A 24,624-nucleotide genomic window follows, 5' to 3' on the forward strand; every position below is an offset into this window, starting at 1 on the left:
AATGATGGTAAATTCAGAGCACAAGCACCCCAGCCCGCCATTAACGAAGTACATACTTCTGTACTTTTCACCTACACAATATCGACTGTCCGAGATACACATAATACCGAAAAATCACTAAGTTCTATAGCTGCAGCATAATTATATCAAACAGTTCTTCCTATATTTTACTATGGACAGATTTACAACATTGATAAATGATAATGACCAGCCTGGCAGGGACTCAAACCCCTGACTACTTCGGTAATACACAGATTCCGCCGAGCTCTTGGACTTACCTTTAACTGAGTCTAATCGGTCCGCTTACGCGTTATACTTGAGTAATGGAAAATAACCTGAATAGTTATAAACCTACTGTGTATGCAAATATTTCTTCGAATTTCCCAGGGTTACTTAGCATTGTGAATTAATTTCTAGCTGGGCTATACAAATGTATGTCAATCACAAGGTGAGAAAAAAAGTGCATCCTGACATGGACTCGAACCCGTGACCCTCTAAATACCGTACCGCAGCTGTACCGACATTTTGTTAATAGTTTCATTATTTTTGTACATGTATAGTGAACATTTTTAATAATCAAAAATTGTACATTGTACTATTTCTATATTTTTGTACTAATAAAAAATAGCTTGATTTTTTTTCTAGATAAAAAATTCTATGATGGCTAAAATATACCATGTTGTACTTTTTAGACATGTAATCCAACAACAGACAGGCTAAGCCACCCTTTACAAAATTCCCCTATGTCTGTCAAGCCTCAATAATCAAGCATAGACTACACTCATTAGTTTGTATGTGGAGTAGCTTTAAAATTACTGTTTTCACTTATAAACCCCGGACAATAATAATAACACTTGATGAAAGCCGCAGAAACCACTCAAAGAAATGACCAAGCCAAGAGAGATACTGGTCTGGATCCATGCTGGTTCGACAACCCATTATGTTTTAGGTTATACCTGAGACGCGCGCCACCACCAAATTATATCATCCTTTTATGGGCTCTAATATGAGGTCTCTCATAATATAACCAGCACACTTTCGATCAAAAACAAATAATATAGCTCAACATAATATGATTTTTTTCGATCAAACACTATAACAAATCAAAATTATCAATAAAATCTACAATTATCACTTTTAGGATTTTTATTCAAATCAGGGTATTACATCATATACTTAAGACACATATGCAATACCCTCTCTTCTGACCAGTATACCTCCTGAAGCATAAGTCTAATGATGTCGCCAACTCTTGCACTCAACTTCTTCACACAAGTAATATAAGCCTATTCCAATAACTACAACCAATACTGACATCTTAATAACGGAAGATTTTATTCATCAGACTAGAGTAGAAATAGGTATGCGCCCTAGAAGTCCACGTCACTGAGTTTAACATAACACTCAAAGAGAGTTTATAAGACACAATAAACCAACTGATACAAATCTAACTATAAATATACTTCTAAAATCATTCTCCTTTGACTAATTTATATAAATATTTACAGAAACACCCAAATTTGCATACTAATTATATCATTTTGGAGGTACCATGTGTACAAATATATTCTTCAAATATGATTTGTAAGTTCTAACTATTTCACTTTCATATATCGAATTGTTATGGTTCATAGGGTTACGGTCAGCTCACAATACCTATATGCAAGACAGAATATGAGTAACTTAAGAGAATAAACTAAGTAATTAAAGCTCTTATGTATAACATGACATTAAAAAAAATCAAATATCAAATCATGACTGTAGTTAACACATGAAAACGAGACAACACTTATAACTGATGTATATAGTGAAAAATTCTATGTGAGACCCCAAACTATTCAAGCATAAAGCACTCAGAATAGCCACACATAAAACTCCCTTGACCCTACACCCGCGGCTCCCTCACACATATAGGGAGCGCGTAATAAAAAAAACTTAATCCTTATCTTCACCGTTGAAAAATGCAATACAGAAATTTCTCATACTAATAGTAACATAATAACTATTACATATTAAAATCTAAACAAACATACCATACTAAAATGACACCTAGAACAAACGGCAAAGTACCATAAACAAAATTCTTCAACCTAACAAAATATCGAGAGATATTTAGGCAAGGCAATCTCCTAGATGCCCCATAAGATAAATGTCCTAAGATTCAATGGCAACTAACACCCAAATACACCACTAAGATATGAAAACATATAATTAACCAATTATAGAGAACCTTGTGGAAATATAATATCTTAGCGAGAACAACAAAACATAATCTATCAATATTAATTAACAAATCGTAAATCTAATGACTAATTAGTAGCGGAAGAAGTCCCACACAAATTTCCTCACTTACAAAAAAATATGAAGATGAAGTATTATAGACAATACAATCTCTACCGTACAGCACCTTTACTTTCCTTAAGATAAGAACTACCAATTCACTACATAAATGGTAATGAGGCCGAATTTATTACCTTATTAAATAAACAGACCTAGAAATGAAACAGAATTATAAGAATGATCCAACAGTAAATACGAATACTATTAATACAAGCATATCTAAGTTGATTGACATAAGACATATCTCAATAAATTAACATTGAATATTCAAAAATTCTGGCCTTATTAATCACTTTATTCATGACATATAACTTATCACAAGCTGGTACACACCTTAACTATTTCATATAAACTAAATAGGCGAGAAAGTAACCTATCGACAATTTGCATACATATAACCCTTCGATTGAAAGTAAGAAATGAACTAAACACTAAGTCCATGAAAGTATCACAGAGCTAAACATGCTATTAATTATATTAAAGTCAAAGAAACTATACCCCACTAACACAATTGACTGCATATATAAGAAAATCCCCAACAACATAAATTTCATGATAAATTAAGAAAGTATGGTCTAATGCAGGGAATACTCCAATCGCTTATTAACAATAAAGCTTTACCACATCTAGAATCACTTTATAATAATTGAGGCGGTAAGTTACCAACTTATAACCTTACTGGTCACGAACAAACAAGTAAAGTAACAGCCACAATAGAATCAAACAAAAAAATATCTAGCTATCAAGAATAACTAACTACACCTCTAATTAGACTAAAATAAAAGCAAAACCCCCTTGATATATTGCCACAATGAAGAAACCGACCTTTAGGGCAAATTTTCATTGATGAAGCAAAATACATATCACATCTATTTATAAAAAATTTTACCTTATATATACCTCCTAAGAGGAAATGAAGACCAAGTTAAGTTTCACAACGGCAACAATCATATCTAAACGTGTTAAAATATTGAGTTACCCAATTACATCTAAGTTTGTTGATATGTGAAAAAAAGAAAAAAAATCACCAAATTTCATTGTAACAAAACCACACACATAAAAAAGGACATCACAGAGCAAAACATCGTCCTATAATGCAGCGAGAAGCGGCTATGCAGATCCTACTATCACAAGTAAGAGACCCAAACCGTGTCTACCACTTCCCCCCGGGCGTCCAAAGCCAGGACCATTAACCTGCACAAACATAGGTATATGGAATCATATAAAAAAAGTATACTGTAAACTGATGTTTTTTCTCAATTTACAGCTCAGAAACGTATTACCTTATTAACAAGAGCAAAGAATGTTGCAAGCAGAGTACACTATGAATGCATTCACGCCCCAAGTAGATAATACACAGCTTCGCAGTGTAATTAACAATGCGGTCCCACTGGAGTCACCAGTCACCAGAGTAATAGAGCGCATATTTTTCTCATACAACCTCTTTTGACATAACTTATTTAGAAACAGAAAGAACCCACCAACAGTATCAGTAAACTTGGAACCAAAGAATAAATGGAAATCCCTGGCCTTGAAGATCCAATACCCATAACACTCTATTCCACTAAGGCAACGTGTTATGATGGATGGTATAAAACTCAAAAGGTACCTTATTTCACATTGTTTCACATACTGACCCATTACATAGCGACAGAGATCAATAAAGTGCAGCCAGGGAAATATGTACATGGCTTCCGAACTGTTCACTATATAGGGGACGATGATAGTATGCAGCCCTCTCGAAAACAATATATATCAGTCGGTTGAGTGGCAGAAAAAACAGCCAATTTCACCAACCCCGGTATCATACCGGCTTAAAATATGTCCTGGTGAAGAGGCTGCCAACACTTCTTTTTAATAATGAGGCAAAAGCAGTAACAGAAAAAAAGGAAGGTATTAGGCATTTAATGTTCCTTAATAAATAACGATTAGGCATATCATACCAACGATATATTTATAGTGAACATAAAAATGTCACAATAAATTTCAATGCTATGCACAACATACATTTTAATCGCTTTGATGCGCAGACACATTTTGGTTAATTCCATGATACATTTACAGGAATTTACAACATGATGCACGAAGAATATAGGGTGCCACACACCCCTCCTCTCCACTCCTAGGGCACCCTTTATGGCATCGCAAGGGCAATGAGGCTGACAAGCTTATTCTCCAAATTTCCTCATTTTGTTATTGCAAACTTACAGAGATTTCATTGCGGAAGCCCAAAATACTGGAAGTTTATTCTTCCAAAATAATAATTAAACAACCATATAAATCAGTTAATAGTTCTTATATGCGCATCTATCCAATAAGTCAATATAATCATTCTTGACTGATTATTATAAAACATATAAATTTATCGTATAATTATACTTTTTAATGGGAAATTTCACATTTTGTTGAAAGAACCCAAAAAAAAAAAATAAGATAACAAAGGTTAATAACATTAACCACTAGGATACCGATCCTTTACTAGATGGTGTGAAATAGATGTTTTTTCAAGAACTCATAAAAAAAAACTCAATAACCTTTCAACGACAACCCCAAATTATCCCCTTCCACCTATAAGATACAATAGTCGAAAGATAACCAGAGAGCACCAAGATGTGTGTTAATTCAAGTATATGCACAACAGTACATAGCTACATAGACAATCATACTTAGATCCAACTGTGAGCGTATTCAGTGAACACAAGATCGAGTGAAACAAACATAATAAAAATCTGTCAAGAAAAAAAACCAGCCCAGCGAACAAATAAAGATACGGAATGTCAAATAAGCGACTCAAATTATTGCTTATCTATCAAGTACGGCAACATTTATTCGTATGTCGTGCATCTAGTTAATAGAATTGAATACTACAATATCTAACAAACCAAAATCAGCGTGGATTCCTTAGTCGCTTCGCGAAGCCGCATAACAAATCACTCATGAGATTTGACTACAGTTCGGATTTCGACAGCGGCAGAAAAATCATACTATATCACTTGCCCCGGCTCACCGCCAATGTGACAGATATAACTTCCACAACATCGCCATAAAACATCCCGAACTCCGAAACAGTAAAAATACCATACATTACACAAAAACATAAACGTCCCAAGGAAATTGCTCCGAGGGTAATAGTCATATTGGTCCCGAGTAGTAAAAAAACGGAACGATGTACTGAGAGTTCGCGAGAAAGTGTCTATATAAATATACTCGTCAATAACAGTGACATCGAGTCTCACATCCGCGAAAAAAGGAAATCAAAATATATATTTTGCAAAATTATTACATAAATTTTTCATTAAATCAAATCCTCGTGCCACTTCAACGCCTGGATCGCTAAAATAACAACTCCTATACTGAACATGTTGGTTTACTAAAAATCCAAACAAATCCGAATATCTACCACAAAGGAACGATTGACACTTAACAAGTTTACGATAATAATTACAATGTCCCCCCCACATTATCGCAGAACTGTCAGGATTCACATGCAATCTCAGACATCAGTATATCATCATCATAGTCATCTCAATTAACATTACTTCTGATTGAAATTCACATGACATCCCACTGGAAAACACCAGAAACCATAACACCCAAATGAAAAACCAAAAAAAGCCGAGGCCGCTATCAAATGAAATAAGAGTACGGTGTCGCCAATCTCTGTTAATAATGTTTACGGCCCTAAACAACTTATCGTTTTAATCCATCCAGCACTAATATCATTGAAGAGAAGATTATATTAGCATCCTCAAATACGCAAACTTGCCCGAACAATAGTCTACAAAATTATATACAAAACAATTGTGTTAAATATATCTTATTCAAATAAAAAAAAGTTAAAGGTGATCAATAAGATACGACACTGTGCCATCTGTGTTGTTTCTCGCCCATGAACTGCAAAAGGAAATTGCATTATCGTGCACATTTAGATATTACCTCATAGAGTTTATCCAGATTAAACGGGACCGGAAAGTCAAAACGGGTGCGTCAAAAGAGCCACCCCCCGCAATAAACCTGTTAAAAAACTACAAAACCACATAGAAAGATCAACAACACGGTCTGCGGCCCATCATTCAACACGAAGAATATTATATAAAATACAACTTACGGTATGCTTATATAGAAAAAAATAATTAAAAGGTAAAGGAAAATACTAAAAATTATTTAAAACATGTCACCTCCCAAAATATGCCGAGGCCTAAAAGACAACTTATAAAACTAGTAAGTTAAACAACATGTATCATATACATGAAAATTCAGGAAGAAAAGTCGTTCCTCATATTTAAAAGACGTTAAAAATATTATACGTAATTGTACCCACCCCACAACCCCCACCCCCCCCCTTATCACAACAACTTGCCTACACATCCATTATTGCCGCGATGAAGAAGTGTCCGGAAAGACGGGTCCAATGCCAAAAATATCTCTGTTATGGCACTCGATATGATTCAACACCTACAAACCACTAGAAAATAGTTTCTTGACAAATTGAGTGATAAAATCCAGCTATAATATATTTATAGACTAAGAGAATCTATATATATATCTTAATAAATATATTATTTTCCCAGGAAACTATATCCTCTATAAAGGCATACTAGCATTAATACACGCGGAAATCTTTTCTCAAGTATGATCAATGGAATGGCTAAGTATTGTTTTATAATTACTAGAAAATGGAACTAATGATTAACACTTCAAAAAAATAATAGTATCCCAAACACAGTATTTTCATACCTCGCACTCAAACAATACCCTATCACTGTTTGGTAAGTATTCGAGATCAGTGAACAGAAATGACATATCAAAATGATGGATGTAGCCGTGAAACACTAAAAGAATCACCCACTCACTCACCTCCTGCACCACTCCCCCCTCGAACACACCAGCCACCCACTCTCTCGACCGTGGACACCACACTCCCCATGACATTTGTTCCGTAACTTAAATTATATCAGCGTGTCAGATTTTTCTAGTAGGTTACCTCACGTGACTGTAATAAATGATATACATGTCACACAGTATACTAAATAAGACAAGAAAATATACAAACGTATATCAGACATTCTGTTGCCCATAAATAACACCTTAACACACTTTCTGCTTTCAATTCTAAAATGTTCAAAAATAGACAAGATACGAGCATAGATCTCAAGCAGGTCTAATATAGTTAGAATACTAATCGTACACCCACATAGACGCCACTAAATGAGCTCATGGTCAAAACAAAGATATGAAAAACTATATCAATTATATATTTAACAATCACAAATAATTGAACAACAACGGTGGGAAAAAAATTCGAGCTTGAAACTTTCAGGCCACACCGCATTCACACAGCTTGCAAAAGGTCGCCAGGTGTAACACATTAATAGATTTAGCCCTTGAGATCTGAGAAAATTCGGCTACCGGATCTGCAATGTAATGTTGGTTACTGGTTTATTTAAAGAGATAGTACAATAGTAATTTAATTTTGCTACAACCTGTATGTAAATCTTTGGATTAGGATAAAATATTGTACACTCCAGCCTCACAATCATAAATGATTACTACATTCGATTTTTATTCTCTGAAGTTTAAGGCGCCAGACTAGCGAAAGCACGGAAGCTACCAAGCAATGAGCCAGAGTGGATAAATAACCAAACCTACATAAAATAACTATTGAAAATGAACATGCGGCAAGGAAAGTGATGGTAATTATGCACATTCTTTATCTAAGAGGATTCCCGGTCGGTGATAAAAGCACAAGTATATTTTCCAGAACCGGCAAACCGTGCACGTAAAGAACCACCCCTGATTTAAATCACTCTTTTCGCCCTAATGCGTCATGTTAGCGCACATCTGTCGTGGATGAAGCTTCACACTAAATTAGTTCCACAAAATCATATTAGTTTTAGGGCTGACATGCCGTACAAAAAAAAACGATGATAACAATGTTAGCCTCCAGAGCAATTATAGCAAGCTGCATTCGCGGATAAAGAGCATCATATGGAATATACCATGTACAGAGCTGCCTAAACCTGCGACATCACAAGAGGATAAAGTGTAAAGCTGAACACTAAAAACCCGTATATATAGAAATACCCCCCAAGTGAAACCAAACATGGCAAAGGCACTGGCCCTATATAGAGACTATTAATGTAAAGGATCCACATCAGACTAAAACGACTAACTTATGCTAAACGTATAGCTAGAAAAATTATAATAGATAAGAAATCACTAACAATTTAATACTCAACGATTTAGATAAAACGTCCTTCTTGCCGTCGTAGCCGACAACAAGCAAGTATAATATGGCTTAGCGGCGTATTCAATTATGCTGGCTGCACGTGCTACTTGCGTATCTTCCTTCATAAAGAGCAAAATATTAGACACGTACAAAGCAGGATACCAATAGACGAGCACGACACAGCATGGCCTCACAACACCACAATATCAGCATGGTATGATTCAATGTGCGTGTGATTCCAGAGAATGATTACAGGTGTGACAATATCGTCAGAAGCTGCGAAGGCCATTCACCCTACGTTACCATCAACATAGCACATGCAAAACTGAAAAAATGACCCATTCTTAAAAGAAACAGTGATGGAAGTGAGCGTCAGTCTGTTTCCTACGATTAAACTGCTCAACACTTACTTCATGAACTCCCTAACTTACACCAACGCGTAAAAACATATAGCAGCTCATAACCCATCAGACCAGTTCCATTAATACAACACCCAACTGCGTATGAGTAAACTAAAGAACAGATGACACGAGTATACAACACACTGAGAAATCACCATAGTGACAATCGATACGGTCATGTCGCCAACGGTGACATAGCTAGGGCACCCTATTATCTACTGTCTAGTGGCAATAAATATAGACGAGCCGAACGGCTCACCAGGCAGTGGAAAACCGCCGGAACAGTGGTGTATCATGTGAATCAAAAGGCACTAACTTAATACAATATTAAAGTCGACGATGCTAATAAAATCTTCGGAGATAAGCTTATGATCAATGAGAAAATTAGTTTATCTGGTTGTCTGTACTTTTAGTAAATCACCAGTACTCACAGCCTGCACGATTCCCACAAAGCAGGCTCTACGCGTGTGATGTTTCGCTCCTATTTGTACACAACTCGAAATATAGCAGAGATACAAGTACCTAAAAAGTGACATAGATGAGTGTTGCAGTTCATAATTAGAATTATATACTCATATGCTATTGTAATAAGGCGCCCTAGAAATTTTATGCCTATTTCCCTTTATAAGTGATTATACACTGAGATTTGCAGTATATAGTTATATTTCACATTTCACTCGTGTTATGCAAAGCCTTGAGCTGGCGAAAACAAAACACAAGTTTAAATCATGTGCTGGCAAAAGCTGCATCCCGTTCCCAATGCATAAACATACAGGAAATCAATCTTATAACCATAACGATTGTGCCAGCAATTAAAATCATGGTCTCTTGATCTGTGAAGAAGCAGTTGTTCCCCTTTACACATGGATAAAATCCATCACAACGCAACTGACTTAATCCTTCGCTCTCCAAAATACACAGAGTGTATTCTCTGTCATATCGTTATCTTCTGTCCAACCATAGTTCAATATCCTCATACTTACACTCAAAGACATACCTACTAATAAAGATTCGAAGCTGTATAATAGTGCATTACACCCTACACCTCGTAAAAATAAATGCAGATTCTGCGCTCACTACTCAAAATACGACATCTCTCTGCACACTGCTAAGATATTGGTAGCAACCGTCGAATTATACTGAAACAATGCCACACTTCGCATATCTACAATGTCACAAGGCACATTTGGACTATTCAACGTAATGCGAATTACTGATATAAAGTGATAACGCCAACGTGTGACATACCGTGGGCACGGATCCAAAGAACTGCGCCAAACCCAATAATACATATCAAGATAGTAAACTATTGACAAAGATAAATAACGACATCTTGCACGACGAATCAACATATAGCGTGAGATTTTGACAACACAAATTAAATAAAAAGGAATTTAGAACTTTGCCCGACTATATACGATCGCCTCACTATTAATACCCGGATGTTTAGATGCCCTAGTACAAAACTGGCTCACACAAGGTCAAATGCTGATATAGGACCAAATTACATTAGAATGAAATCAAGCACACTCTAGAAAGAAATATAATTTGCGAGTGCAAAAAACCCATACTGTTTAAAGTTAATAAAAAATGAGTATAGTTATGCAATTCTTGAGTGTTTTTTCTGTACATATTAATGCTACAATAATTAAAGATAAAACCAGCAATACTAAAAGTCTTGTCTTATGCTATGCAACATATAATCCAATGGTACTCCTAACTCTGTTAGTATATACTGCACCAAGATTAAAGGAGTATATTCCGCAATCTCCATTTAAATTCACGAGTTATCTTATCTTATAAACTGAGTAGAACAGTAAGTTAAAACATAACCATGGTTGATGTGTACAATAGAAGCGTTATTCATAAGACTGTATGAGTAGAAATACTCATCAGTGCGATTATATTAAATGAGAACCACATTCATATAGGACACTCTGAAACCTCTATTAATGTAAGTTGCGTAGATTTTATGTTATACTTGAGAACATTAATAGGACTATTCTAGAAACTTTCTTATTAATAATAGTATATTAGGAGTAACATTTTCTCATCCTATAAACCTCCTCTAGCTCCATTTAAGTCCCATCAGCTCTACCCTATACCTAGGTGCATCACCTGCATCTTTTAAGTCTAATCAATGAATATGTTGGGAGCCAAGGATCAGTATATCCAACCTTCAGGAACATGCAAAACTGGATTTACCATCGGAAGGGCTGGCCAATCTCAATAACATAATTCTTGATCGTCCGATGTATTTGTGTGAGAGAGTAATTTTATTCATAAAAAGTGTTCTTAGGATGTATAACTTATGATTAAACTGGCTATCTAGAAAAAGGATCATTCCTAGGACAGTAAATAGAACTATCCCTAGTATATATCTCTCTATTGGAGACTCTCAAATGATAACATATTTTAATTCACAATGATGCTCATCAAACACAAGCTATAAGAGTGGTAGGCTATGAAATAGTGTATTTTCATATCAGTACATCATTATCATTCCGATTAAAGTGAAGAAATATGCTTAAATCTCCACCCAATGATGTGTGGTTGCTAGGCTAGAATAGCCCTCCTCTCGCTTGACGCCGTGGACATGTAAACGTTAACACAGTATTAAAATAAACTAATAATTGCATGCAGACAGTATAATAAATGATTCCTAAACAGACAATATAAATCCTCGTAATCCAAATTAAAGAGGTGTAAAAGCTTATAATATAATATCAAATCAAAATGATATAGAGTAGGAGTTGTAACATCAAACAAAATCCATAGTAAAATGAAGGCGCAAATTATGCTGCAAAAAACAAGTCTGTGACAAAATAATTCCTCGTCCTGAATATAAGAAAATGTTGAATTTTAATGTGCAATTTATAAAATAAAGAATAAAAATCAAGAAATCTTATCTATAGAAACACACATTGGGCATATATTATCTTGATCACACTTTACATAAAATCAGTAAGCGATCATTTATAATGATATAATGTTCATAAATACCAAAATATACATGTAGAAAACACCCAGTCGATATATTGATAACTGAACAGACAAAAATATATCTACATTAGAGATTGATTCAGACCACTGAATATGCCTAGAGCGAACAATACACAATGGCATTCAATAAACTTGGCTGAAATATATATAAATATTTACAATAAGAGCATAGAATATTATGAAGGCTCTTCGTGACATTGAACTTTAATCATATCTACATATACATTGTCTACAGCATTTACTATACCAAGTGCAATAAGCATATGCAGACTAAAATTCAGACCGAGCACAAGTATCCATTCAAATCTGACTATCAAGCACCTAGGTTGAGATGTTTCTAATCCTTAGTATAAATACTGTATTCCTCCATCAAAAAAAACGCCCTGAAGAATGGTTTTGTTCAAATTGAATGATAGACAAGTCCATTTAAGATGTTAAGTATGGTAAGGATTAATACAATGCATCAGGATCAAGCCAACATAAAACCATTTACTCTTCTCTTAGCACCATTGACTTTAATGTGGAAAAAAACTGCCAGAAAATAGACTCAAAATTCATCTTAATAAGGTTATATTCAGGGTTTTTCCATCCCCACTTCTATTCTACAGCAGGGGACATTTTCTAACTGGAAAATCAGGGCTCTAGCAACTGGGCGATTTCGGCGACTTAGTCGCCTAAAGTGTCAGAACTTCGCCGAGTTTGAACATCAAAGCGAAAACGATTTCGCCGCATTTTTTTACTGACCACATGTACTAATATATCAATACCATGCATGTTAATTAAGTTTCATCCTCGCCTCCAGGCATAAATCAAACCTAATTGTGACGCACATTGCAGTTACTGCCGATAATTGACATCAATTAAAACACATTTAAAGTGACATGTATGCAGATGATCGAAATTCGCGATGTAAAGGGCCGGATGTAAAACATCACATTTTAAGCCATAATTTTACGACACCCTGCCACATTTAAAAACAAATTACCACCTTGAAAAATTGCTCTTACCATATTACAATTACACGCAACCTCACACAATCGTGTAAATACTTGCATATAAATTAATACACACAGAGCCAACAAGTAAATGTTGACACCTTTGAATATTAAAACATGAAATTTTAAAGAACTTAAAAAACATGACCCACATTTAGACCAATTTGACAAGTCAAAAACACTAGTAGATAATTTTTTTCTTCAAAAAGTTACATAAACGTCGGTAAATTATGCGGTAAAACTACAAATTTGAAAATTTTGTGTTTACAATGCCTGTGTTGTAATAGCGGTGGAATAACAATTCTAAAAATAATCATTGAATATTTAATTAAAATATAATCAAAATCAACAACAACTAGAATTGTAAATGTTTCTGCAGGAAACAGACAAATTTTCATTTGTCACATATTTTCGCGATGCCGATTTTTACGATGAAAATAATAGTTACCAAAAGAAAAAATTGTTTTGTTAAAATGTGTCCAATAGCACTTAAAATGTAGTTTATTAATGAAAATTCCTTAAGGTATCGTTTACATAAATTTTCATTGAAAATTTGCCAGTATGTGCTGTACAATGAATATTTTCTTAAGGGAGGGGGGGTGTGGAGTTAATCAGGAAGAAAAACATTATAATGGTCTGATGATAGAGGGTTCTAGAACTTATACTTCAAATGTCACTATCAATAAATAAGTAAAACTCCTTTTTATAGATCAAATCAATGTCCTAAGCACTTTTTCACTTCTCCTTATGTCGTCAAACTTCTCCCTGATAGGAGCTGAGGGAGAAGTCACTTCTCCCTAAAATTTTGGTCTAGCTAGAGCCCTGAAAATTATTTAAAATCATGGAGTTCTCTCCTCCTAAAAAGTTTTTTCTTCCCCTTTTGAAATTTCCCATGTTTTTTTTTCCTAAATTTAAGAGAAGGGCTCTCTACCTTGTCTGGGGATAAAGGCAAGTGCTGCATTTTTGCAAGTGCATATGAAAGTGAGTGACTAGTACCGGTAAGTGTAAACATTCCTATTTAATGCATTGCTTTACAATAGAAGACTCTAATATCAAGTTTAAATACAATTTAACATGCAATCAAATCCTTAAAATAATATATTTCCTTAAAATAAATTAATTTAAAGTATAAAATTATGCTAAACAGTTTGTTATATAGGAAATGTATACAAAATAAATACATCTTGGTGTACAGATCACATTTAAAATACGGTAATAAAACAGTTAGGCTTACCAATGCCAGAGCTGACACAAAAATAGGGAAATTAACCTTTTCCTAATTTCTGTGATGGGCTCTTAAATGGCTAAATTAGTGCATCGTTGAGCATGGAATAAACAGCTGGGTAGTTCTTATGAAAACACATAGATTATGTAGCAGTCCTTCCACACTTGCCAAGACTTTGATATTATGTATCTAATTTGTTATTTGAAATCATTGGAAAGGCAGCTTTATTTCCCTTAAGAGTAATCAATTGATTCAATTCCCTAATATTTGGTAGGAAGATTTTGAAATATATGGTGAAAAAATGTTGGAAGTTAAAGTCAGTTATGGAGTTCACATTTGAATGAAAAATGCAAAATGAGTGGTGAGTTGCATACTTTACTGAAAATATACTTATATATTTAAACACATGTTACCTGAAAAAAACACTGCAATTAAGACTGTTTGAGAAAGGTAGATGGTTAAAGAGGGGGGGGGAGGGGGGTAGTGACCAATCAATGCCTCATACTTGTGGTTCAAAGACTGGGCTTTTAATATGCTAATAACAGACCATTTTAAAGCCATGTAGTCTATAAACTAATTTATTATTAGACTTGTAAAGGAGACATTAAGATATTTTTTTGTTTGGACAATACCTTTTTCTAATGGTTTGAAACCATTAAATATTATAAATAACAATCCGTAAAATGTTTAAACCAAAGAAATTAAGCTAGCAGCTATGGTAATTACAATTATTACACCTTTTAATATGCATTTTTGACTTCCATATAATTTTGAAAATGCAATACGGCTAGCCAATACAGTGAGTCCTTGCTAGTCGTACATGATTCACGTACGGCTAGAACTTTTGGCTAGCCGTACGGGCCTGTCCACTTCCAATCATAAAATGAACACATGATAACATGTATCTATACGGATGTTCCTGAAAAGTAATGTTGACAATGTTTCTGTCATTTTCTGTTACATGGGTATTATTTGATTTCATATTATAATTATTTAGACTCTGGTCACTGGTGCCACTGAGTGAATGAATCATATCTGCATATTTTACGAGATGAATTTTCAACTTCCAAAAGAAGACAGAATACTGACTTATTTGCAAACTATAGAGAAATATTAAAATATACAAATGTCCATAACTTTAAGTGCAAAGATAGTTTCAAAAAACAAGAAATATACTGCAACAGTGTACTTACAAATTAAGTGATTAACGTAACTTTCTTTCGCTCTAGAGTAACTTCCCTTGACTTCTTTTTTCTTATTTAAACCCCGTGTCGTACCGTACTTTTTATTGCTGTGTATAACACCACTAAATATATTCCTTCTCTTTATTTAAATAAGAAAGCGCGCGCGGTGTGCGTGTTCTCCAGGATCGAAGTAGAATGATCGGATTAACCAATGATCAATCATGAGATTGACTACTGACAATACAAACATTATTCACTGGACACTTCTAACAATTTGAAAACTACTCATTAAACACTATATCGACAATTTTAAGTTATGAACATTACTCGTTAAACACTTCTGACAATATATATATCTCATTGAACTCTACTCACAATGTGAACGTCACTCATTGAACACTTTGAGCATATATGTTTAATTTTTTAAAAGATAAAAAGGACCATGTAGTCTTTTATCCTAATATAATATAATATAATTAAACAACATTGATATTCATAGTTTAATTTGTCATTACATTCGCTCCTATCAAAATTTTTTTAAAACTTGGGTTCAGTAATCGGTAGTTCACCGTGAAGCTTTGAGTTATTTTTTTTTTGCGTGCTGGGAGATTAGCTATTAGAACCCAACATTTGTCTAACTTCAGATAACATCTCTTGTTCTCCAACGCTGCTTCAAGCAAGTTATATCGAAAACTCCATATGTCTATCCATAAGCAAAGAACATGAACGTAAGTAATTTTATACTCTTAAACTTGCTAATCCGTGACTTTTTTTTATTTTCATCCATAAAAAGTGTAGATTTCATGTACGCTCTATACATAAGGTGAAAAAGTGAAACAAATCCTATTATTTTCTTAAATATGTGCAAATCAAATATCCTGAAATTATACAATAAAGCCTCTTGCTTAAACAAGCTAAGTTTTTGAAACTATACACGATTATGTGCATAAGACGAATAATCACACCTGTTTATAACATGTAAGAGGTCATGGCACCATTTTAATAAACAATCATTAAAAGAATAAAGCCTTTTAAAACATGCGCGAGATAGCGATACGATTTTAATGTACAGCATTAAAAGAATAGTTCATTTTAATACCATGTTCGAGATATCGATACCATTTTAATTATGAAGCATTAAATGAATAATAAATAATATAAATAACATGTTTGAGAATGCGGTGCTATTTTAATAAAGAAGTATTAAAAGAATGATGTCTTTTTATAATAACTTGTTCGAGACAGCGGTACCATTTTAAAATTTAATAATGAAGCAATTAAACGAAATAATGAATATTAATAACATGTTTGAGATTGCTATACCATTTTAATAAAGGAGCATTAAAAGAATAATGACTTTTCATAACTTGTTCGAAATTTGCGATACCATTTTATTAAAGAAGCAATGGTTTATACATATCTATTCAACACAAACATTTAACAAGTGAACAATATTTACAAAGTACATTTTGGGATTGGGAAGAAAGCTACAAAGCTTAAGAAGCATTAAAAGAATAACGCAAATGCTCGCCAATATGGTCTCTTTCCGGAGGCGAGTGTAAAAATAACCAAACACACAGATAATGCCTGTTAATAACTTGTTCGGGATAGTGATACCATTTTTATTAAAAAAAAGCATTAAAAGAATAATGCCAGTTAATAACTTGTTCGAGACAGCGATACCATTTTAATATAGGAGCATTATAAGAATAAATGTATTTTGATGTTCTATATAGAGATACCATTTTGATACAGAAGTATTAAATGAATGATTAATATTAATAACATGTTCAAAATAGTGATACCATTTTAATAAGGAGCATTAAAAGAATAATGACTTTTAATTACTTGTTTGAAAAATCGATTTCATTTTATTAAATAAGCATCAAAAGGAATAATGCATTTTAATAACTAGTTCGAGATAGCAATACCATTTTTGCATACTGAAATATAGAAGCATTAAAAGACAAACGGATTATATTTTCCACACCTTTATTATATGTTAAGAAATAAACATGAACATTGCATTTTATACGTATGCATATCTTATTTCTTATCAAAACATGGACACATTGAAACGAAAATAATACAGAAAACATTTAACATAAAGTATAGAAAACATCTATCATAAAGAAAATAAATCACAAGTGTTCATACAGAGGTATAGGTCATACAACAACAACAACAACAAACAAAAAAACAAATAAAACAACAGTAAATATATATCATAATAACATTCACATAAATGCAACTCAAAAGACCGACAACAATATACTTATTGCGTCTATCATTGAAATCACGGATATATTCTGGACAAAGCTATATTACCATTTGCAATGAAACTGTTTAAAACTTGCTCTGGTTAGGTAAATTAACAAGAATCCATTTTATTCAGAAAACACATATGTAAAGAATCTCAGTAAACCGTCTAAAACTCATCAAGATTTTTTCTGTTCATGGTCTCTCCGATTTTCTCCAGACAGGTTTGACTGTATTTAAAATTTGAACTATTTAAAACCTTTCCTAAGTCATAAGCAGTAGGTTTTGCATTCTGAAATTTTGCAACATCAAAACATCCAAAAAAGATACACGGCATAGCGTATTAATTAAGCATTACAAATGGAAAACACATTACGTCAGCACATTCTGAATGAATAAAGATATATCTGATCAGGATATATTTTTTCCACTGATAATGAATTAGATAAAAAGACATCTCTGTACGATTGGGTCTCAATCAGTCAGGCGCATTATTTCATGAAGCTAGGAAATCAATGTATGTTTCTCTTGTTGTATTACTTGTAATGGTCGTAGCCGACAACACGGATTTCAGTCCCCCCAAATAATGACCTCAAGGTCAACGGAACGAGACTTGTCTCCTGTCATATCCGGCATTTCAACAACCAAGCATCCGCATTTGGAGACGCCTTCCTCGTCAGTGTATTTTACTTTCTTTTGGATGACTTGTAAAAAACTCAAATATAATACCCTTTTTGGTTTGTTATAATAGGTGTGTACGTTCCTTCCAAATCTCGTTATGCCCTATGACTCTCCAGTTTCCGCCCAGATTTGTAAAATATTCTTACATAAAGTCATTCCATCAGATTCTACTTTCAAATCTGGTCTGTGAACGCCCTCTTTCAAAAGGGCAGATAAGAAACCAACACCATAGGTGAAACCTACAAATTCTTTGGCATATTGAGCTTGGATCCCTACCAAAGGCCACGGCTCCCTTACAACGGCTAAACTAGCTTCTTCCGGTATAAGGACACTTACGGTTTCGCTACTAAACTCGTCCTTGATGGCTCTTTGTAGTCTACTCGACTCGGCAAATCCGCCTACTAGAAATATATATACCTTACGGTCTTTCAGTCCTTGATTTTCTTCATTAAAGATTGTAAATGATCGTTTATTTGTAACCAAGTGCATCTTTTGAAACAGCTCGTTTCCCCACAGCTGCTGACATCAACAAGTTTTACCAGAACCGAAGAATTTTATTTCCGCTTTCCGCCTTGCGCGGCAAACTGTTTAATACATTCTTTGCACAGATCGACCTAAATGTCTGTAGTTACAAAAAGTTATACGGTAAAGAAACCCCTAATGCTTTCACATTCGCCTCTTTTCCTTGATTTCAAAGTCTTGAAAGTAGTTCAACAAAGTCCTTTTGGAAATTTTCATTCTGGAATGCTTGCATGAAAGTCGTTCCCCGTCACCGAATATCTTGTTTAGAAGATTCAGGAATGATTGTCGATCATGGTTTACCTCCCCAAAATGCGCCACCTGTTGTTGCTCGAAAACAATTTTCTTTAAATGCGGCCCATCTTTTTAACCTTATGTCAACGATATCTATAGTTCCACCTATACAAAAAATAAATAAGTTCCCTTCTTTTTTATTCAAGAAATCACACAGAATCTAAGTCTATAACCCTTTAACTAATGGACTTGCCCTTTTGAATTTGGAGCAAATCATTATTAGATTCAGGACTATGAGTATCAAAATACTAAAATGTGGTTGTCATAGTGTGCATGGATGTGCTGGTTGACCGGACTCTGTCCCGATAATTTAAAAATTTTTAAAAGGGGCTTTATCTTTCTTTTAGCATCAAGAAATTTAAATATTAGAATGTAAATTTGTTATTCTCTACATTTTTTTTAACGAAAAATTTGGGTTTAAACCCTACAAATTGAGGGCAGCAAAATTTGTCTAGTTTTTTTCCCCTCTCTTTAAAAATGGCGCACCGTTTTCTTTTGGCCATAAAATTACTGTATACTTATATAGAGATACGGATAAAAAGTTTTGCGGAAAAAAATTTTTCACGTAATAAAAACAGGGCATTTAAATAGGTTTCTTTAGGAAGATTGTTAGTTACTACGCCGATTTCAATACACATTTCGGTCATATCTTGGCGTTGGTCTACCAAATTGACTTTCCTGGATTACTAACTAGTAATTACCAATTTCACCCCAGGTGACCAACTACTAATCCCACATGGTTTTTTTTAAATCAGCGGTGAGAGACAAATGTCCATTAGACTTGATGTTCGAGATCAAAATTTCATGAAAATTTCGTGCATTTATTAGCTGTACTAAGAACAGTCAATGGTATTTAATATTTTTTTGTTTGCGGTCAGTGGTATAGTATTATATATAAGATACTCTGTGTGTTTTTCTCAAAAGAGCCACTAACCTCCGGCATCAACGACGAAGTATTTTGTGCCAGACTCGAAAACATGGTTTTTGTAGCATCGTCGGCAGTTGACATGAATGTGCTAACCGGAAGTGTTCGACAATACAGTGACGCAGCTTCCGGTTCGAGGGCGATAACTAACTGGTTGCTGTAGAGAGTATCTATCAATCCACCCTTGAAAAAAAGTTTTGATATTATATTTTATAGGAATAGAATTTATATAAAAACACTAGGAGAATGTGATTTATAAAAGTAAGCGCATTAAAACTCTTTGAATATAAATTTATGATACATGTAAATAAAGAATTACGTAGATCTATAATTATAAGATATATTTATGTATTAGTCAATGGTAGTCATGACCCTTCGTTATAATCAGATACATGTATATAGTGTATCTTGTTTTTTTGAAATTACAAAAAAAAAATGTAACGGAGAAATTATATGTTTTTTACTTGTAAATTTTTTCTTTTTCTACATGTATATACTTAAACATAATAATGTAATGAAGGATGCAGCTAACACGAAAGATAACCGAGTAACACTAAATAAAAATATGATTCAAGAGTTGTCGTTCATTGTCCTACGACTGATTGAAATTACCCTATGAGCTGCTTCCCTCATGAATTGTTTTGAATTTTCATCCCAGATTGCTGGCACGGTTAGCACCCATCTAACGGACAGAGGGTCTGGATCGAGCCCAAGATTAGTTTTCATAGCTCTGAAAAATACGTGAAAATGGTATGCAATGTTGAAATGCATATTTGAAATCTTAATTAATGCAATTAATTTCACAATACAAAGATCCCATGGCGACTTGCACGCTTAACTGGTGATAAAAAAGCTCACATACTACTTTAATCATATCCTTTGACTTGAGCGTTCTACAGACGTGAGTCTACAGATGTGAGCGTTTATAGTCGCGAGCGCTTTATGTACAGACGTGAGCGTTCTACAGATGCGGGCGGATGAGTGAGCAGAACCACCGTCCTTCAGTAGAATGTAGGAATCCAAAGTCTATTCAAGAATTCGATACCGTGGCAATGGCAAAACTTTAAGATGGTTTACGTGTAAGATACAATCAATGTACTACATAGTTACCTAAGTAGATGTTCTTTCATATAATAGAGTGATTTTGCAAAAACGTCTACTGCCGGTTGTTGTTTACCTTTTGCGTCTTCAAGCAGAATATCAGTATGCAGGTCCTGTATATCAAACATTTAAAAATTAGATTACATGTATATGATAGTTACACATATAAGGTCATATTCAACATAAGTGTTTAAATTATTTCTAATCACCGTATGTTACCTTTCTTAATTTGTGAAGTTAACACAAATTCGCGCATTGTTAAAAAAAGGGATCTGAAATTAATTAAAACCAATTTGCACGGTGTGTAAAATTTCAGGGAGGTAACTAATGTGATATCATGTCACCACAGATAGGGTAGTTATCGCCCAAAACGTTCTCTAGTTAAATTCAAACTCTATTTATCTTAATCTCTTTTCAATAGAAAATAGCATAACATCAATTAGCTGGTCTGTTTAATTTGATTAAAACTGATATTGAACTGAGAAATTGACCAGAACGTATAAAATATTCAAACGCTACATGTAATTACTATTTTATAGATCACCAATTTACTGATACAGTAGCAAGGACTGGGGACCTAAGTGAATAACATCCAAAAATTCGGAAAAGTTGATGCAAACTCGAAGCAATATTTCTTTCACCGACAGAATTTTTAATTGTCATTTAAAAATTAAATGTACTTTCTAAAACTATAACTAGTTTTTCTTTGATTTGGGGTTTTACAAATTACTAATGGATCAAGGAAAAATATAACGAGTTTAAATGAAATTTCGTTCTGCTCCGGTCAAGCCTTTTTCTTATTTTCAATTGTGTACATCAATAATGGGACAAAACTGACCATTGAACGTTAATACCATAAAGGAACAAACACACGTGCTAATCACGTGACATGCACAGACAATGAAGATGGTACTTGACTTAGATTAGAGACACTTGAGATAATTACGCCCAACGTAAATTGATACTGCATCATATCATTGACACATCAATCGCTGTCCATTTATTTTTCATTCATAACAATCCTTTATTGTCATTTATTCGAAAACCGAAATTCCCATGTGATTTTTTTCCTTTAGAGAAACGTATTTAAATTTAGCCATTGAATAACCATTAAAATTTTCTTTTATCATTTTTATCAATTAATTTCCGATGATTCAGTGTCGTGTGATACAGGAAAACAGTTCAATTTCTAACTTCTTTATGATTTTTTTTAAAGTTTTGTAAGTATCTGATCGTCCTCTAAAACAGGATGTTTTTCTATTGATTTATACATTTTGTATTTACATGTATATTTTTTTACAAACCACGATTACTCATGCTCTATTGTGAGTACAGTTCTAATCGAACCACGGATCCTGGAGCTAAATGGGGCTGGTGTTATGTAAAGATTGATTCTAAAGTTGAATATTGAATTAAATAAATAAAATTTTGGCCATGTAAGACAAAGAAATATTATTGAATAAGATTACCGTTTACATTTATACAAAGTGGCAAAATGCATTGCAAATATTGAATAATCGATCGAAACTACGACTCTGCAAGACTGAGAGAAGAAAATAGCATTATATGGATTTTTGGTTTTCTTTTATTTAAAATCGAAACTTCTCGGTCCTTTCCGTAAATAATTGCCGCCGGAATAATTGGTAAATGGCATAGAAATTGTTACAGTTAATGAGGTATATGCATTATTAATCGAGTGCCATCTTTTGAGTTGCTTTTAAAAGGAAGAGTTAGTGATGGTTTAGCTAAATGGTCATTACCCGTCCATTACAATACCCCTTTTTCTTTGTTTTACTATTAAAAAAAGTAAACATACCATATAAAGTAAAAATAGAACAGAGTTGTCGTTATTTTCGTACCTTGTTATCGAATAGTTTCATCTTGAATCGGTCGAAATAAAAGTATTCATCCGCCTCTTCTTCAGTTAGATCATTATACTTTGACACACCGCCTCAAAGCCGAATGCTTCAAACTCCCCGTCCGGGCCTCAAAAAGAAGGCATGTTGGAGTTTTATGCAGAAGAAACCCTTGCGTTTGTCCCCAGTTTTATATTGTGTAAATTTTATCACACTCGTCTGCGAAAGAGTAAGCGATACCCCGCTAAAAGTTGTACCAAAATCAATGGCAGCAACGATTTTTGAAACTGTCTTCATTTTGCTGCGTAGAAGAAGCAATGTCATCGGTTTCCGCGATGTTTTCCACCACCGAAATGTCGTCTGCTTCATAAGTGTCATCAATCGTCTGCAAGCGTTTCCTCTTGATGCACAGAAGAGGGCGTTTTCTGTTACGTCATTTTCTGCATCCGCCATTATTTTGTGAAATTTTAATTAGAAATAATCTCCTTTGTTTCAAAGCGTCTCCATATTCCTCATTTTTTCAACAACACAATGTCAACACCAACAAAGCGGCATTAAGAGTAGAGTTATTACTTGTATGGGAACATGTATCGATTTCCAACAGAAAGCATCCGGCTCTCCGTTTACAGACTATTGATATTGAAGACTTTTTTTCGCAACGAATTTCCTATCGTATGATATTCATAGGGACTAACTCTGCATATTGACGTATTATCTATTTATGCATGCAGAAATATATTACTAATAAATTATGGTGTCCTTTACTTTGTTTACCAAACTTTTTTCTGAGGATTTTCTTATTTAATCTCTGAACATGCAATGAGTTGTACACTTACTGCCCGTTATAAATAGAATACACACATGTAGTAAAATTAATACTCATAATCATAAACAAGTTGTCTATAACATTTAGTAAAACAATAGTAAAAGGAACAAAAATAGGAGTGTATAACTTCAGTATATATGATGTTGTACACGTACTTTAAAAATACTTTTCAAGCTCTCCATGACACAGTCCAATTTGGCTCAGTCGTGATCAGTAGAAACGCTCACTAGAAATTAGCCTAAAGTGAAAACAACCTTTTTAGCTGACAATAAATTGGGAACCTTCATTTAAAATTCAATAAAGAGCGTTCCCTGGTAGAAATGTTTACCCTAAAGAATATCTGTCTGTAATGCAGTTCTGACTAATATTGGCCCTGAGTACTCAGCGCTGGCAGACGACAATCAATTAGTCTGCAAAATGATATTGGTTTTTCAACATCAATGGTCCACACACATAACACACTGCAGTTTTGTTCCACAGAAGAATCTATTTCTATGGAAATCAATGAAAAGTGGATGAATATGGAAGTTATTGTTGGGGGAATTTAGAGACCTTGAATATTTCAATAATAGATACATCAAGAAGTTGGATCCTGGTTCAGAATAGCATCCCGACTTATAAAAGGTAATCATTTTATCCATTTAAATACTGTCATAGTTCAAATGAAACGCGAACAAAGACATGAAATTAATTGTATTACATTTTAGGTAAATAATAAGGTATTTAAATAAGATAATTTACTCTTCATTTAATGATCTACTTTAACAAAATACCAAATGATTTCGA

The 24,624-nt window shown here is 33.8% G+C and overlaps 1 pseudogene; it reads right to left on the bottom strand.

The window, feature by feature from the left end:
• Nucleotides 1-17,352: 17,352 nt before the first annotated feature.
• LOC132730614 (heat shock 70 kDa protein 12A-like) lies at nucleotides 17,353-23,994 on the bottom strand (annotated as a pseudogene).
• Nucleotides 23,995-24,624: the final 630 nt, after the last annotated feature.

The sequence above is a fragment of the Ruditapes philippinarum genome, unplaced genomic scaffold (genome assembly GCF_026571515.1).
Source record: "Ruditapes philippinarum isolate M1 unplaced genomic scaffold, ASM2657151v2 ctg2920_1_1_1_1, whole genome shotgun sequence".
NCBI classification, from domain to species: domain Eukaryota; kingdom Metazoa; phylum Mollusca; class Bivalvia; order Venerida; family Veneridae; genus Ruditapes; species Ruditapes philippinarum.